We start from the raw sequence: 18037 nt of genomic DNA, 5'->3' as shown, positions 1-18037 counted from the left end.
TGACACTTTCTAAGGAGCAAAATCAAGCAATGAGACGCGGGAAACATATAAACATCATTAATTTCAATTTATAATCTTTATTCGGTTCTTAAAAAGACACCATAAAAGCACAAATACAATATATATACACAAGATTAAAAAAAAAACGTCATTAGTGATATTCAGTTTAAAAAAGTATAAATGTTAAAATTTTGTGTACTTGAGGGGAGGGCCAGGGAAGTTTTAAGGAATTTAAATGTTCAAATATGTTAAGGGCCAATGTCTCTGGTAGTCCTCAGCCTTGTTGCGATCCAAATTAAGTTTATCATGCAAAATAGGGTATAAGCGTCCTCAGCTTCCTGTAGGAATCTTAGCGCCAGTTTCGCGTGCTTGAATTTTAGCTCTTTCAGGATTCCCACCAGGAACTTGCGTCTTGGTATCGTGTAGAATGGACACAGTAAAACAAAATGAAGGGTATCCTGCGGAGATCTAAGATCGCAGCCGCAGGTACCCTTCTCCTCCACTGTGTGGGTAAACCCAGATGGCACTGCGAGGATGTGGTGTAACATGTTAATTCTAAATCGGGTCATGAGGTAGCGATCCTGCGCATTGTACATGACCCTCAGGTAAGGTTCCATTCATTAATTACACCCATTTGTGGAAAGATAAACTATAAAGACATCTTAGAATTGGTTTAAAGCGCCAGAAATAGAAGGCCATTTTTGAAACCTCGAGATCTAGCAACTGCCAAGGATGCCAGTCACACTACAAGGGTCTGGGGGGGGGGGGCGGGGGGGGGCTCACAGTCTACAAAGGAGGCCTGGAAATTACCAATACCTCTGAGTTTATATAGGAGAGAAGTAAGCACAGAGAGGGAACAGGATACATCCTGATATTTAACAAGCATTTGCAATGCAATAGGTCTTGCATTTGCGCAAGTTTGAGCTATTGACATTGCAAATCACAACGCCTTTTATTTTTGTTTTTAAAACAAAGAAAAGGCATTGCCATTTACAATGCAAATGGCTTAAACTCGCATAAATGCGAGACCTATTGCATTGTAAATGCTTGTTTATACATGCATGCACTACACTCAACACGTAATAGATATCGAAGAGTTAATAAACAGAACAGTGCATGGAAATGTCTGAAAGAAATGGGTGTTTCTTGGCATGTCCACGCTCATCAGCATGACTCTAGAAGCAGTTGTGTCTCCCCCTGGGAACTACAAGAGCATCTGTTGGCGCTACACTGCCTCTGCCATTGGGGTTAGATCAATACATCAGTGGAGTGCGATGCCATCCTGGAGGACATGAGAACGCTCCTGAGGGCATGATTACTTTTCAGTCAAACTGACCTTTCAGAAAGGGTCATTCCATTCGAACAGGGCAGGATTCCGTCACTATAAAATTAGTGAAGGAACAGGAAGATGGCAGCAGGGGCAAAGATCGGAGCATCACGGAAGTAAAAAATAAAAAAAACAATATATCAAATTTCTCTCAAGATCGGAGACTGAAAGACATCGAATACTGCGGAAGTGACAGAAATACACAACCTTTCCTTAGTGAAAAAAAATATAATATGCCCACTGAGTCACAATTCCATCTGCCCCCTTCGCCCCACTCACCCATCAGGTTCATGTAAAAGGGCTGCAGCTGCTGGACAGCCTCATTGCATAAGTGAAAGCACAGAGGGTGACGTTAAAAAACACAAGAATATACATGCAGGTAATGACGTGGTCAAAGCAGTGGCGTAACACCGGCCATTGTGCAAAGAAGGAAAATGCCTCAACATTCCCTGGATTGGCAGATAAAAGACAGGTATAAGCGGGATACAGTGATCCAGTGAGCCCCCTGGGTCCCGGTGAAACTGCACCTCCTGCACCATTGATAGCTAAACCCATGAGCCGAAGTGCCCTCTGTCTGAGCCTATTCTCACTTACACCAGAGGCTGTTCTACTTTTAGCACCTCGTCGGTGATAGTAGGAGCTATATAAATGCACTTACAATACAATACCATAATAAGAGGCTGCTATGAATTTCAGAGCAGGCCAAGGATGCAAACAACAATTGCATTAATACCGAAGAATTCAGCATATTTCTTGCAAAGTGAGCAGCGTGCAATTGCACACTATTCCGAGGTCTTTTATATATTCTCGCTCTTAACCGAAAATGTTCTGTAAAACCTCAGCTGAGTTTATCACAATTTCGAGTTATTTTTGTTATTACTAGTTTGATTTCTCTTGATTCTGTAAGTCTCCCAGCCGTAAGATTGTACAGCAGCTCTTCTGGCGGAGAGGCATTCCGAGGCGCGCGCTGATTTCTGGCAGAGATGGATGTTAGATGATGATATTAAGTTACGTGATATATTTTTCCACATAGCACCATCCTACGTGGCCTCTTGGCGCGTGATATCAGCAGACACGTCTGCGCTTCTCTGATTTGGCTCGCAGGGCATTACCCCTGGTGCAAGGAATAGTCCGCAGCCCCTGGCTCATACGTGTGATTTGGCCCTGGAGAGTGAGTGGTTTCCCTAGGGTGGGGTTCTGTAAGGGGGGGGGAATTGTGCTCTGAATCCAACCCATATCAATAGGGTGACATGGGGGGCCGCTGTAAGGTCGTTTGCAAAGGTAGTTCGGAGCAGCAGCCCTTCTGCTTAACCCACGTCGAATCAAGTGGTGGGGTGTCTCTTGCCTGAAGCCTGCCTGTTTATCAGCCCCGCGCGCCTCTCTGCAGACTCCCCCTGCATTCCAGAGAGGCGCGCAACGCGATACGGTCTGCATTGGCATGCTGTGGAGAGAAGACCTGGCCGCGCGCACAACGTTATCCTATGGGGAAACGCTGCGCGCGGCCAGGTCTTGTCTCCCTTCGTCGGTCTCAGACTGCTCAGACGCCGACTATAGTTCTCGCTTCGAGAACGCGCTTTCAGCGCGTTCGTCGTAGGCGAGACCTAAAAAGGTTATACAGGATATCGATTGCCTAAGTACTGAACTTTAAGGTGGGGTTCAGGGCCCTCATGTGGGTAGTGTAGAAGTATCAGGGAGAGAGGCATGGGTCTGCTTGGGGTACAAAGGAGTTCCACGGACACCCAGTGCAAGTGGACACCGAATGGATAGGGGTCACGGAGTGACACCAGGTGTACAATCATGGAGGCACAGTGGGCTGCCTATTCACCCTCTGGACCTCGTTCTGCTTGTCTGTGCTTCATTAGGCCAGTGCTTGCTAACCATTAAAGAAAAGTTCACGCAGACAATGGATGAGGTTTAGTGACAGAGTAGTAGTTAGTTATCTCACGTAAGTGGCGCAGCAGCGCCTGCTCAATGGCGGAAACTCTAATTAGAAACTAAGTAACTATAAACTAGTATAAACTAAGTTAAAACTTACTTGAACAAGGGTCAACGCCGGTCAGGGTCTTCAGTCTTCTCTGTCAGAAAGCCAGACACCGGCGAAACCTGGCGGGGTCACAGTGGGCGCACTCACTGGCACACCACATGATGACTGGCGGCTGCACCACCAGTCACACTGCTGGCAGTCAGACTTCCTGCAGGCTGCTCAACCCAATCATGATAGTCATCAGCCCCGCGGGCGGACCGGTGGGCCATGATCATCGTTCCGAGGTATGACAGTACAGGGCACGAGACAACTTGCTGCCGTCCGGCGGCTGCCTGCCTGTTGAGTTATGCACAGCACCAGCTAGCAGCACCTGAGGCAGCACTGCTGCAGCGGCGATGAAAGGGCACTTCCATGAACAGACGAATTCCCCGCCGCTGGCGTGTGAGATCACATCCGGATTTTGGTCAGGCCCCCAGCGCCCCTGAATCTGGCTCTAGAGGGTGGGCTGCAAATGTGTCAGTCTCTGACTCCTGCCTCGCTGCGCCGTGAGCCCCCCCCCCCGCTCAGAAATAATTAATTAATGCAGCCGGAGCCAAGCTGGCAGGCCCCGGCTGAGTGAGACTGCAACATTGTAGCACTGCAGCACTCGGTGACTCAGCCAGAGCTGAGAAGCAGCTGTAGACAACACAATTGTTAACTGTTTATGAGCCAGAGCTGCTCGGGCAAGTCTGCTGGCAAAAAGCAAAAGCAGAGGCTGTGGCTAGCAACGTTTTAAATGCGTGACAAAGCATTTCAGTACAGTGATGCGAATCACCACACTGAAATGCGTTAGTGTCACACGTGATGCTTGGCAGGACTGCTACCAAAGGCGCTCTTGTACGTGGAGCGCAAGATGCGTCACAGGAGCTGTAACTTCGTAAGCTTCAAATAGCCCAACTCCCCGGCCATGGGCTGGGCACAAAAGACTAGAATGCTAATGTTCAGGCTTGGAATGTCAATCAAGTAAGGCAAATGTGGATGCCATGTTGCTGGAATAGAAGCAGTGGAATGCCTGGGATTTGCTAGAGAGCAGCTTGCAGGGAATTAGTAATTAAAGGTTTGATGAGAGATGTCAGGATCCCTATTTCAAACAGTTTGTTAAAAAAGGAGAGGGAAACGCGTTTTATCCATTTTTAAATGCCCAAACATAATTGATGACAAATCCTTAAAGTAATATTCAGTATTGTTTTTTATAATAACTAGCCATTCTCTGTATTCTTTCTTTCAAAAATGTTTAACACCAAAAACCTGAAAACTGGAAAAAATAGTTGAGTCAGTTAGGCTTCACATTACTGAAGGGTAGCCAGGATTGTCACAATGACAGTCTGGGTTTTTAGGTCTTGACTAGACAGCGCATGCGCTGTCTCTTTGAGACATATTGTTTACAGTCAATGGGCAACCGCCCGCCAATTTGTTCGCTTCAGCATAACACTCATAACCTTTGTCCTATTTGTCAATGGCATGCATGTGTCATGCCTCTTCTAGTGTTTGGCTCTCCCCCAGAGCATTGACCAAGTACTTGTCTCTATCCAGTTCAGTTTCAAACGTCTTTATTTCGATTTTTACATCATAAAAGACAGGCTACATAAAAACAGTAAAACCAAATAGAATTAAAACACCATATTTCTTTACAACAATTCATCAGTTTAAGAACAGATTAAACAATAATTTTAAAGACGTAGAATAAGAAATGCCCATGATTAAAATTGGTAATCAACATACATTTAGGTGTCTAGCTCTAATAACCCAAGCCCACCCCAGGTATTTTGCTACTCCTATAACCACAATCTCTGAGGTATTAGTTCTTAAGTACCACAGTGCCTCTGCACTCCCACCAGTATTCAACTGACGACATAAGGGCCTGATCCATTTGTTCCTTGAGGCTGATTAGGCAGGGCAAGCAAAGAGAAAATGACCCACGCTCTCTTTTTGGTCATTACACCAGGGGCAATTCTCATTTGAATGACTATGCCATTTCTTAGAAAAGGACCTTACAGGCAGGGAACCGACTCTAAACTGGTGGTATAATTTTTTGTACAAACTCCTAGTGATAACATCCCAATAATTCTCCAATAGGGGGTCCAGTTTGAACACTAAGAATCTACCCGTTAAGGTGGCGGCATCTGATAGCACGACAGATTGCTGTCTAACAGATGCCCAGTACAGCATTTTAAATTCTTGCTTGGATGGAAAAATGGTGGACCCCGGGTTAGACCACAATTGACTGAGACTCATACTTTCCAAAATGGATTTCACCTCTCGGAGCCATGGGTTGTTTCCAGAACCCAAGATTGATCTCACTTCCGCGAGTTCATTGGCAAAGAGGCTTAGATCTGGCAACGTCCAAATCCGTCTCCACAATGCTATCAACCGGTACCGTGCCATCTCATCTATCGGCTTACAACCCATATCCAGCAAAAGAGGTTTAATTGGTGTGGATTGGGGTAGTCCTACCAGTTTACGCAAACATTTATTTTGGATTCTTACCAAAGGAGTTAGGTCCATAAAGCCCCACAAGTCAGCCCCGTACAAAATGGCAGAGCTAATTTTTGCTTCATAAATCTTTAGTGCGGGTGTTACCCTTTTAGTTAAAGACATTCTTTGCTCCTGGATTAGACATCCAGTAAGGCGAGCACATTTTAAAGGAAGAGTATCAACCTGGGGCTTCCAGCGTAAGCGATAGTCTAGGGTCACTCCAAGGTAAGTCATGACATCCACCTGCTCAAGGCCGACTCCATTCATACTGACATGGCTTTTAATAGGGCGATTTTTAGTTAAAACCATGAATTTTGTCTTGCTCACATTTATTTGCAGATCATTTAGTTTGCAAAAATCCTCAAATCTATTAATCGCCATTTGAAGACCCCTACGTGTCTTGGAGAGGATTAGTGTATCGTCTGCAAAGATGAGCAAGGGGAACTTAGTCCCGCTCAATTTGGGTGCATCGGTAGGAGTCTCTGCAAAAAACTTCACCACCTGGTTAATAAATAGTAGAAAAAGAGTAGGTGCTGCGAGAAGTTGGCCTGATATATAGTGCTCACTATTCTAGTGATCACTGTGTATCATACCAAACGACCCTTATTGATGATTGGTTGTAAGTCAACCTTATAGACCAGCTATCCTAGTAGCGTGGACAAAAGCAGTCTTTAGGATAAACTCTAGAGGGCGTGTTAAGCCAGCTGTTTTACCATCACATATACCCCTTGAACACCAAGTGAAAGGACACCACACAAGTTGTTATGAAAAATAAAGTATATTTATTTATAACAAGTCTACCCTGAACTCTTTATGAGTCAGGGAGCTAAGCACAAGACAAAACTCTTACGAAAATACTTCAAGTTGCACAATTTACACAAATGCCCGAGGGGCACGAAAAACCATATACACTAAAAGTGGAATGCGAAATACTAGCAGGTAAGTAACAAGATCCAGAAGCTTCAGGATCGCTAGGACTACACTACTAAACTCTAAGGTTAGGAGCAGGAGGCCTAGGGAGATCGTGTGCAGAGTGTGCACTCTCACGCGGGAGCGGGACAAAGTCTATGGAGGCTAGTATTTCTAAAGTTACTGTTTCCGGACGAATCCGACTAGGTAGACTTAAAACGAAAAAGGATCTGGACACTTAGATAGTGAACCTGCGTTGGAGCACCGAAATGCTCGGGTAACCTAGCCCAGGGGCTGCGGCTGCATAGGGTTCAAAAGACATCGGGAATCCTCGTTGTAGTCTATGGAGCCTGAAAGAAGAAGTTGCTGGCAGGCGAACAGTGAAGATGTTCGGTGTGATCCAAGCCTGGATTGGTGATGGAGACGACCTGAAAGCAGAGGGGACTCAGTTCTTAATCACTAGCCAGTGATTGTGTTGGCACCAGGATGGCACCGGACGAAGTCACCTCAACCAGGTGAGTTGGCGATGCTGGACTCTGCAGTCACACGGGCTAGGAGGCGTTGTCGGCGACCAGGCTGGAGGTGCGAGCTGTCCCACGAAGGTGTCTGCTGTCGGCGATGCTGGACCCAAGATGGGGGCAACAAACCTTGGCAAAGGCAAGCCCACGCGGTGGAGTCAAGATGGCGTCTGGAGTGGACCAGGAGGGTCCGGGGTGCTCCTCTTTTGGAGGGGAGCAAGGGCCAGTCTGGAGCAACCAGACCAGCGGTGAAATCATCGTGGTACGTCGTCAGGAGGGCCACTAGCCAACGGGCAAGTGACCGGACAACGTGGCAAGCAGCGGAGAGCAGAAGGGCCCCACGCAGATCTCGAGGATGCTGGGGGGCTGGACTTCGGTGCTGGAGCTGCTCTGGGTTGGGGCTTCTCAAACCCACGTGCACTCACTCGAGGGTCCCTCGGAGGTCGTGCTGGTTAAGCGTCGTGCAGGTTTTGAAGATGGCTGGTCCCTCAGGTCTCGTCGCACCCACGAATCTCAGCTGGGCTGATGATGCAGGTAGAGGTCAGAGATGCCAGGGAATCCGGGTCTCGTCGAGCTGGTCAGTCTTGATCCGGAGGATGGACGTGCAGCAAACCGCGATACTTAGGTGGTGCCTACGGGTGCAGGGTGGCTACTCCTTAGCCACAAGGGAGAGTCTTCAAAGAAAGTCAAGAGTTCCTTTCGTGGAAAGTAGTTCAAGATTCAAGATGATCTAATTTGGAAGGGGGCCCGCTCCTACCTTTATTCTAAGAAAAGGGGCTGGCACGCGACTAGGTCCTGCCCATGGGTGGGACCAGGAGGGGGGTGGTTACACCCCTCTCCCTTGTCCAGATTTTCCTTAGCTCAGGGGCTGGGGTGCCCCTGGAACTGGTTTGAGCCGGCATATGCACAGTGAGCACCGGGGTGCCACTTGCAGTCACCTTCCTCTCAGCCCTGCCTACCTGGGATACACAAAACCCTGTCTGGGATGGTGCTAGCACCGCCCCTGACAGGAAACCCTTTGTCCGAGCTCTCCTCGCTGGAAGGACTCCCAGCAGCAGGAGGTCAGACTTGTGTCTGTGGTGGCAGCATCCATTTTGTGATGCTGAGGCTCGAGTTAACTTTAACCGGAGTTCACAGTTACATACATGTCGTGTCCCTCTAGAAGGGTGGAATGCTAACCTCGTCGCCAGAATTGGCGAGGGGTTAGTATTCCAATTCGTATGACACCTTACTCGACATGTTTTGATAAAGCGATACCAAAGTTGGCAAATAACCGCAAGGATTATAATGCACTTAAGAGTATATGGTACGCGTTATCATGGAACAGCTATTAGGGCTTGGTTCCGCAAGCTGCAAACGGGCTTAACTCATGCCAGAGCACCATCTCACATAATTCCAAGCACTCTGCCTTCAGGATTGATAAGGCCTGCCATAGGAGTGACTGATAGGAATACATGTGTCCATTTTAGGGTTAGATATAGGGATTCTATATCTAAAGCAAAGGGTGTTTACACCACCTTGCCCCAGCTGTCGTGCAGCCAGTTGTGTCAGATTTGGATGGCCAGCCAGGGGCGGCATAATACATGCTGCAGCCCCTGGTAGGCCCTGGGCACACCCATGCCCTGGATACCTAAGGTATGCTGTACAGGGACTGATAAGGTGGCCCAGTACCAATTGGTAAATGCACCTAAGGTACATGTGTGTCAATTTTAGAGAGAGAACAGCTAGGCTGTGGGTCTGATTAGCAGGCCCACAGCCAGGGAAAGTCGTAAACCAGTGAAGCAAAAAGCAAAAATCGGGGGTGACCATAGGATTGCAGACCCCACTCTCCTACAGGTGCCAGAACGCACCCCTGGCGGACACCCCGCGATACGGGGAAGCTGTCCGTCACATGCCCCTTGTCTCTATCCACTTGTCCCATTTTCAGAACAACTTTTTTTTTTCTGTTTAAGCACTCCATATGAGTGATAATATTTTCACTCACTCTGTCCCCTCAAACACACCCCTACCTGTTGCTTTTTTTACCTCTTGAGCCCAATATCATTAATGCAGAGAGGATGTGGCATAACAGCCACAGCTACTGACTTCGGAGCTGTGGAACCAGGTTTGAGTCCCAGCATCGGCTCAGCATACTGTTTTTTCTTGGGATCAGGGAAACTCAGAATTCAACATTCTGAAAATGCATTGAAGGGAAGTTGTTTCTCAGTAGTCCTTTTCTTAATTTTCTCAGATTAGTATGCCTGCAGCTTCCCTAGGATATATGGGCACGCAGTGCAGTGCACTCAGAGTTCCTAGTGCAATTTATAACTGGGGAGGACAGGCTTCTATCCCCTATATTGCAATGCATACGTTTCACAGTGCCCATTCAAGTGTTTACAGGCCTTCTACTTTCAGCCCAACAAAGAAAGATCCGAGAAATAAAAAAAAGTTATCATAGTGCCGTGTCAGTGCTACAGCTTCCACTCTGGTCTCAGCTTGCAGTCACATTCATGGTGCAAGTCATGCTCTGTTGCAAACGTGTGAAAAGTTTCTGTCAAACCATACCACTGAGGGCATCCACATCGAAGGTGCACACTCAGCCCAATTTGCATGTGTGATCTTGGTGTTTTTTGTCTGTTAGCCACTGCAAAGATTAGGAGCTGGCTGAAAGAAGGGACAGAGCTGTAGACAGTGACTTTAACTTCCCAACAGATAGGAGTGTAATATCCAGCAGCAGGACAGAAACCAGCAGACTTAAGAATCTCATCCATTAATACACAGAGCTATCAACTGAAAAATATGTGAAAAAATATAGTAATATTTGCACTGTAACACAGACCAATATTTGGTAAATGTCACTGCTATTCAACATGGCTAAAAGACATTGACAACGCAAAAACAACTTGGATTGCCAAGACCTATTGGCTTTGCCAATGCTTTATCAACACCTGTCTGTTAGGGGTGGTCCGATTTGACCCCATTCATGAGTGTTCAACGTAGATTCCTCAGGGTCGTGTAGAATGCTCCTTTATTATTCTGTGCCCTTGAGCTCTTTTGTGACATTCCCTAAATCTCTGACAAACCCTTTTGCAATGGTATTTGGTGACGCTCCCTAACTGACAGAAAAAGAAGTTTCACCCGCGAATCCATGCTTGGCTTACTGTTCTGTTAGTGACCACGCCCCCTCTACTCAGCGTCCTGCTCCGTGAGGTTCCTGTAGCTTTCCGAGATCCTGTTATGCCTTATTGATCCCGTTTGTGCTCCCTGCATGTTCCTGTGGTATCGTCCTTGAGTTACGGTATTTCCTTCACTTGCCTGGTTCCTGCCCGTTGTCAATTCCTCCCGCTCCTTCCCGCTACCTGCTCCTTCCCGGCACGCCCTTCCCCGGTGCCTTCTCTCCCTTCACTCCCTTCCGCATTGCTTCTCAGAATTCCTTCGCTCCTTGATTCCTCAAAATTGTTAGTGCTCGTCGATCATTTCTGTCTTCCGTGCAGATTGATCAACGGGGTTTTTGTTTGTTAGAGTTACGCGCTCCGCTCAGTATTCAAGATACACCCGCTCTGCCCCTTCCTTCATCCCCGATTTGGACGCGGTGTGTATTTTCGTGTGAATTGTTTGTATGGTGTATTATCTGTTCCTCACTCCGCTCTGTATTAAGTTTAAGAGCAGGAAAGTGAGGATTGTCTTAGTTGTGTGTTATTCGTTCCCCACTCCGCTCTGTCTTAAGTTTAGGAGTTGGAAGTGGGGAGTGTCTGTATAGTGTGTTCTTTGTTTCTCACTCCGCTCTGTATTAAGTTTAAGAGCTGGAAGTGGGAATTTCTGTGTCACTTTGTCTTTAGCTCAATAAGTGGCACAAGCTTGTCATCAGCTGCTCTCGTGGCCCCCAGTCTTGCTCTGTCTTCAGTTTATGAGCCAGACTGGAATTGTCCTCTTGTGTATCTACTGCCTCGAAGGTACCCTTGCTGGTAGTCACTCAAGTTCCCTTAGTACCTCCTGGTACTCGCCTTGACTGCCAGATTTAAAGCCCTGACGCTCACCTGGTGAGGTAAGTGGAATACTATGTTGAACACTTATGTATCAGTCCTGTAAAGTGTTGGTGAGGTTAGTATTGTTGTACTTTTATTTCCAGCCATCTCCTGCCATCGAGACTGCAGCTACATCTTCCTTGCTGGGGGAGAGTGGTATACTCCCTGGGAAAACTCCCCCCACACTTTTTGGTAGCAGCTGACTTTGAGCGAGTTTTCTCTCTCGCTTGGGTCGTTGGTGTCTAGAAGTGTGTGGGACATTTCATCTTTGCTTCCGTGGATGAACAGCCTCCTCTACCGAGGAGGATCCTTGACACTGTCCAGATGCTCAGGTTTTCAGAAAATGTCACCTGAAAACAAAAGGAGGGATGTTTTCATATATTTAATTTGTAATTACTTTATATTTCGCACACACAAACTCGGCATCCATCATCATGTCAACATGTACCTGTATTGAGAGGATTTATTGAAAGTGACTTTACTGCTGACAACTATCTAAATAGCAGAGGGCCAAGACCTGGATATATTGTGCTTTATTCCCAGGGACCTTGAGGTATCGCCCACCTCCTCCCCTCGCCTTAGGTGGTAGATATTGTTGCAAAGTCATCCTGTGCCCTGGGCACCCCCCAACTTTTTGCTGACTGATACTGGTGGTAACTGACTCTGACTGACCCTGGTCTGTGCCTAACCAGGCCCAGGGCCAGTGATATACTGAAAGAGACGCATTAGAATACAGTTTAAACACCTACATACACTAGGGTACACAATGGTATGGTGGGTACCCCTGTTATTGGCATGACCTTCATCTGCAGAAAATACAGTCTTGTATTTTGGGGTTTGCTGAGTAGGCTGCCAAACATTATATCAGGTCCGGTACCTCTCACTGGCGCGCAGGTGCTTCTTCCACGAACTTGTCAGCTCAATGACACATGGGAGTACTTTAAATAGACAACAGGATGTGGAGCACACTGCTGACCTCTACTGATGACGGTTAATAAACCAGAAACACGTGTCTAGAGATCAGCACTATCTGCACCAACCTTGGCGAAATACTCAAAAATATCGGAGCGAGCTACAATAAACTGCATTTCCCAGAATGCCAGGGGCGAACCTTGCCGGAGAGGTCAGCGGTGTGCTCCCACATCCTGTTGTCCTTCTAATGTAGGTGGGTTTGATGGGGTGTTTTTAATAATTTGTAATTGTCCTGCCCCGGTACCTTATTGATACAGGAGTAGTTTATACAGCTCATCTCAAACCTTTGCACAGCATTAGAGGGCGTTTGAGAGCAAACAGGGGAAAGAGAAACAGGTACAGGTACGACATGAAAGGAAGGGCGTAACCTACAAACAAATAATTTACTTCCGTTCAGTAATGATATTTCAGGTGGCTATTCCTCATCCTGTGATCCTCGCCTTGTGAATTTACCCAGGTGAGAAACTGCAATAGCTTATATTCGCCGGCTGGTGGCACCCTTAGCCACCGTCGTGACTCGCCCCGACTCTGGACATGAAGCACATGTAGGTGCCAGTCCTGGTCCCTGCCATTCGTTTAATTATACATTTTACCACACACTTAGATTCAGAGTATCACTGAGAGATTGGAAACATGGACAGTGTGCAAAATCTAACTTTGTACATTTTTAACTCTTAAAAGCTCACTCCACAGAACAAGAGGAAAGCAGGCAGTGAGAAGTCTGAGGTGTGATAGAATAGCCACCAGAAACAGCGTTACAGAGGTATGTAATATTCTACTGATTGATACTTCTAACCACATGTTCCTCACCTTGAAAATAGATATCAAAGCAATGCCTCCTCTGAGGAAATGGGTCTGAGGAATGGACTTTACACTAGGAAGTCTTGCTGGATTGAGCAGGTTAAATGACTTTCCATGTGGACCCCCGAATCATCCAGTGTTGACTTGTGAAAATTTGAATGGATGCCCTCACTGCTGTCTGGCAGATGTCCAAAACAGGGACATCACGAACCACTGCTGTAGTCACTGCTTTTACTCAAGAGGAATGAGCCTCAGGGCCCTCAGAAGGGTTCTTTTTAGCCAATGTATAACACAGTTTAATTTAAATGACAATCCATCACTATAAGGTCTGTTTTAAATTGACTTTTTGTTGGGTTTTACTATTTCACTTTCCCCTTTATTATCCCCTTTAGGCTTCTGACCCCTACCACGCACGTCGCTGCCCTCGCGCTAGCATGTTATGTTATTCTAGAATGCCAGCTGACTGTTCTCAGTTGACATTATTAGGTCTCAGCCAGTGTCCTGCACAGAGCTCTCTTGTCTTACTGGTGTGTTGTATCTTTATACTTAATAAAGTTTATCTGCAAGTTACGAATGGCTAAGGAGTCTACTTAACACTTTTCCTTCCACATCCTTAGTTCTATCCTTGTAGAAGCTACAGGCCTGCCGTGGATCCAATCAGTGAAGCTTCTTCTGTTTACAGGGATGTGGTGGAGAGAGATATATGGCAAGCGCGATGAACTGCCTCACATAAAAGGGTGGAAACAATAACAGATGCCGGTTTAACTACATGGAAGCGAGAGACATATATATTTAGACACCACAAGGCTTAAATCAGTATCATGTGGGCACAGCAGCCACCTAATCTAAACCAATTGATTATACAAGACTGTATGTCTTCAGACAGAGCCCTTGATATCCTGTGGATCCGTTATATTAAAACCCAAATGGATTCACTGGGCAGCCCTGATTTGTTCACGAACCCTAGTGCGTTAGGCAAGACAGCTATTAAAGCCGTAAAGTCTCAGTTCCTGAACAGGGCAATGTTAATGAGGGAAGAAGGGGAATTGGTAAAACCTTCAGTCAGAAGTTTTGTAATGCTGAGTATAGGGAGAGAAATCCAGCCGTACTTGACCTACATAAACAAGCCATATCATCTGTTTGTGTTATTAAGGTTTAAGTATAACATGCTCCCATGGCTATTATCATTCCCAAAAGGTTTTTCCAAGGAAGGGGCTTTGAAGCCCTGCCCCTGTGACAATTTTTCTGAGCAGAATATCTTACACATGTTTTTTTTCCAGCAATTCTTATGTTCTATTTCGCAAGAAATTTATTTTGCCATTGTTAAGGGGCTGTAACTTTGAGCAAGTTAGACCGCCTATGGCCTACTTGCAAACGCTTGGGACCTCAGTGGTGTGTTTCGGGGTAGCTAGTTACCTCACAGAGGCCATCAGGCGAAGAAACAAAGTACAGCTACAGCGGTAACTGTCCTCTACCTTTTTACCTATAGTGACCTCTTAACCAGAAAATATGTGGTGTGACGATTTAGCTGATGAATTATTGGATTTTAAATGGAGAACTCACTGGGTGACAAACTTTTTAATCTATTTATTTGTACGCCAAGTGTTCTTTTTTGATGGTGCTATGCAATATATTTGGCTCATGCATTATTTATAGTATTTGTTTATTTGTAATGTGTTATTGATACTGTTTGTAATGTGTTATTTACATCATGAAATATTGTCCTGTGGTTTGATGGTTTTACATTTTAACCGAATAAAGCAAATCTTTGACTTTGACTTTGACAGTATCATTTGGAGAAATAAATTAAACAATCAGTAACAGCAAAAGATTGTCACATAGTTGAATAAATCATAAACACTCCCTGTTAAATAAATACTTTTATATATTTGAGTTTTAAAAAAATCATTGTTTAAAGGTACTAAAAGCAGTGTCGCTCTATGCTCCAGTGATCACACAGAGATGTAATGTGCAGTGCAAGAGATGTATATTCACAAGAAAAAGGGAAATAATTGGCTCAAAAAAGTTTAAATCAGACAATATAAATAATTGTGCTTTAGCGGTATGTCAAGAATTTCTCAGCCACGTGTGTCGGCGATGTTTTAATACCTAGTTGTACTGTAGCATGATCACCACCAGGGATTGTATACATTTAGAGTCCAAGCACCAGGGCTGATGCAAGAGTGGCAGCCAGTCACATAAAAGCAGAAAAGAAGCCGCAATGGTAAATTTATCCGACTGAGTGGTATGGAATGAATCACACCAGTCAGATCTACTGAATGAATCACAGAGTTCAGTTAAACAAGCTCACAGTAGGACTAACATGACACAAGCAAGCACCCAAACTGGGACTTTCAGTTATGCGATGGCAAATCTGGAGAGGGCTACTGCTTACCAACACCCACTCGAGGATACACACTCACCCGGTGGACATCTATCTATCTCCTGGCCCAGATGTGGCTAAATCCTTTGCACCCCTCCACCATGTCTCCATTATTCCGCCAGCAATACCACTCCTCCAGTCAACATGGATTCCTGACCTGTGAAGATGGGCTGCCACCAGTGACAAGACATGAGGGGCAAAGTCAGGCCAAAGGATATGACAGGGATTTGGATGTGGCCCAACCCAATAGATAGTATAGATACTTTCTGTGGACCAGAATCATCAGCACACATCAGGCAACATCCTGCAGGTCTAGGAACACCATGCAGATGTTGGGGTCGAAAATCAATAGAATCTGAGCAAGAGTAATCATTTTGAAAGTCTCCTTCTTGAGGAACAAGTTCAAAACTTTGAAGTGCAAGATCGTTCTCGAGCCATGTCCGAGGAAGTACTTGGAATAGTAAAGCAGCCCCTTGACGGTCTTTGGCAGTATTACAATTGCTCCTTTGGCAAGCAACGTCATCACCCTAAATAGCAACATGGCCTGCTGAAATCTGAGCAAAAAATAGATGGATCCGAGGCAGGATGCCCAAAAAGGTGAGGGCGTCACCTTGTTGAACAATTTGAAGGACTGATTGGTCTGTATGATAGAGTTCCAGTGGGGTAAGCAAAGCAGAGTTCAGCTGCCTCCTGGCCTCACATGACTGGTAAAGGCCAACTTAATGGGGCTTGGCAACAGCAGGGCCAGGTGAGGAGGAAAAAGACTGCTGCTGCTTTTGGTGACCTCTTCTCCTACCCCAACTTCTGCATCTGGAGACATGAAAATGCTGAACTGGATGAAGGGGTTGTGAGTGCTATCTCTGAATATAGGCAAGGCCCATTAAATGTCATTGGTACTACTGATACTGCTGATGAAATTGGTGGGAGAGAGGAAAGCAATCCCAATGAACGAGTTGTGGCTCTGTAGCTCTGATCTACTTAAAACGTTTCAGGGCAGAACGTACCATCTTACAAGATAAATGAGCCTCATCAAAAGGTATGTACTTAAGTTAGGACTGAATTTACCCAGAAAACTTGGTGGCACACATCCATGCAAGGCCGGACTGGGCATCAGGCATTTCCCTGGGAGGCTGGAAAGGTGTGTGTTCTGTGTGTGTGCGTGTGTGTGGGGGGGCAGTTTTGCTGCAATATCAGCCCCAAGTAACACAAGCATTGGCAAAGCCAATTAGTCTTGACTATGAGATCTTTTGGCTTTGCCAATGTTCTTTAGCCATGTTGCAAATGGATGAAAAAAAAGCTTTATGACAAAGCCAGCATTGACTGCATTATAGCATTTTGTTTTCTTTACTTGCAACTATGCTGCACTGAAGCCAGCGCTGTGTTATAATCTATACTACACCGTCCCTGTGGATCTTCAGTCTGGGGGCCACAAGCGCACTCCTGACCTTTGCATAAGGCCCACTGATCAAAATGGGCAAGTATTTATTTACACGTTAATTGACGTGAAAGAAAGCAAGTAACTAGGGTGTCCTGCACGGTTAACTTTTGGGCCATCTTAATTTTTAAAGACATTCTGCAATAAACGTGTAAAATATGAAAAGTGTCTTCAAAAATGTCTTATATTCATATGCCCAACGGTTTCATATTAGTAATATAAGTACATCGGACTAAATTAGTGCAAGTATATATTTTTTAAGGAATAGTTTTCAAACATGAATTTTGAAACGTTCATGCTTCCACCCACCCTAACAATGCCTATAGTGATCTAAGGGGTAAGTCTGTTATGTGCACCCTTTGGGTGGCCTACTTTGCTATTCTACATGAACAACATATCAAATGTTGGAGATGTTTTCATACAGTGCACATCCTGAAGGTATGTATTTCAAGATCGTAGTATATGTAATTATAAATAAAATGTATTGGCAAAGCTAATAGGTTTTGCCTATAATAATGGAAAGAGCTGCAAACTTGGGGAACTGGGTTCATCTCTCAGTGTCAGCTCAACATCCTGTGATACTGGCCAAATCAAGTAATCTCCCCTGAGCTTGGGAAGACATTGCTGATCCGGGCCGATATTTCTGGACAACCTTTTTAAAAATGGCGTATGTGTTGCAGTGATAATGTAATATTTCAGGAACCATGAGACCTATATACTTCATTTTGGTGTCACAACATAGGTTTTGGGGGTCAAGTAGTCTTATAGAGACAGAAAATAACTCCTCAGGGCAACCCTTCTGCCATTTTCCAAAATGGTGGCCATATTAGAAGAAGAAGAGACATATATAGAAATAAAACAAATATTAATGGTTTTTAATCCTTTTATGTATACACCAATGTTTATGATCTGAAAATGAAAAAATAACATTATCACTCCTGTTTTAGACACATTTTCATAATTCACTTTATTTGTTTCGGCAATCGCTCATGGTACACTAGCAGAATGTTGAACTCTTGAGAACAGCATATAGACAGAGACATTTTTTTGGAGCGCAGGTTTTGCAAGTACATGTACGTGTAGGCTCTGTGGGTAGAGGCTTTAGAAACTTCGGAGGTTTTAGCACCCACTCAATATCTTCCCAACCAAATTCACACAGATCTTTCTCCACATAGGCATGATCCAAAACA

Source organism: Lissotriton vulgaris, chromosome 1_1, assembly GCF_964263255.1.
Source record: "Lissotriton vulgaris chromosome 1_1, aLisVul1.2, whole genome shotgun sequence".
NCBI lineage: Eukaryota > Metazoa > Chordata > Amphibia > Caudata > Salamandridae > Lissotriton > Lissotriton vulgaris.
Note: the sequence above shows the minus strand (reverse complement) of the source record.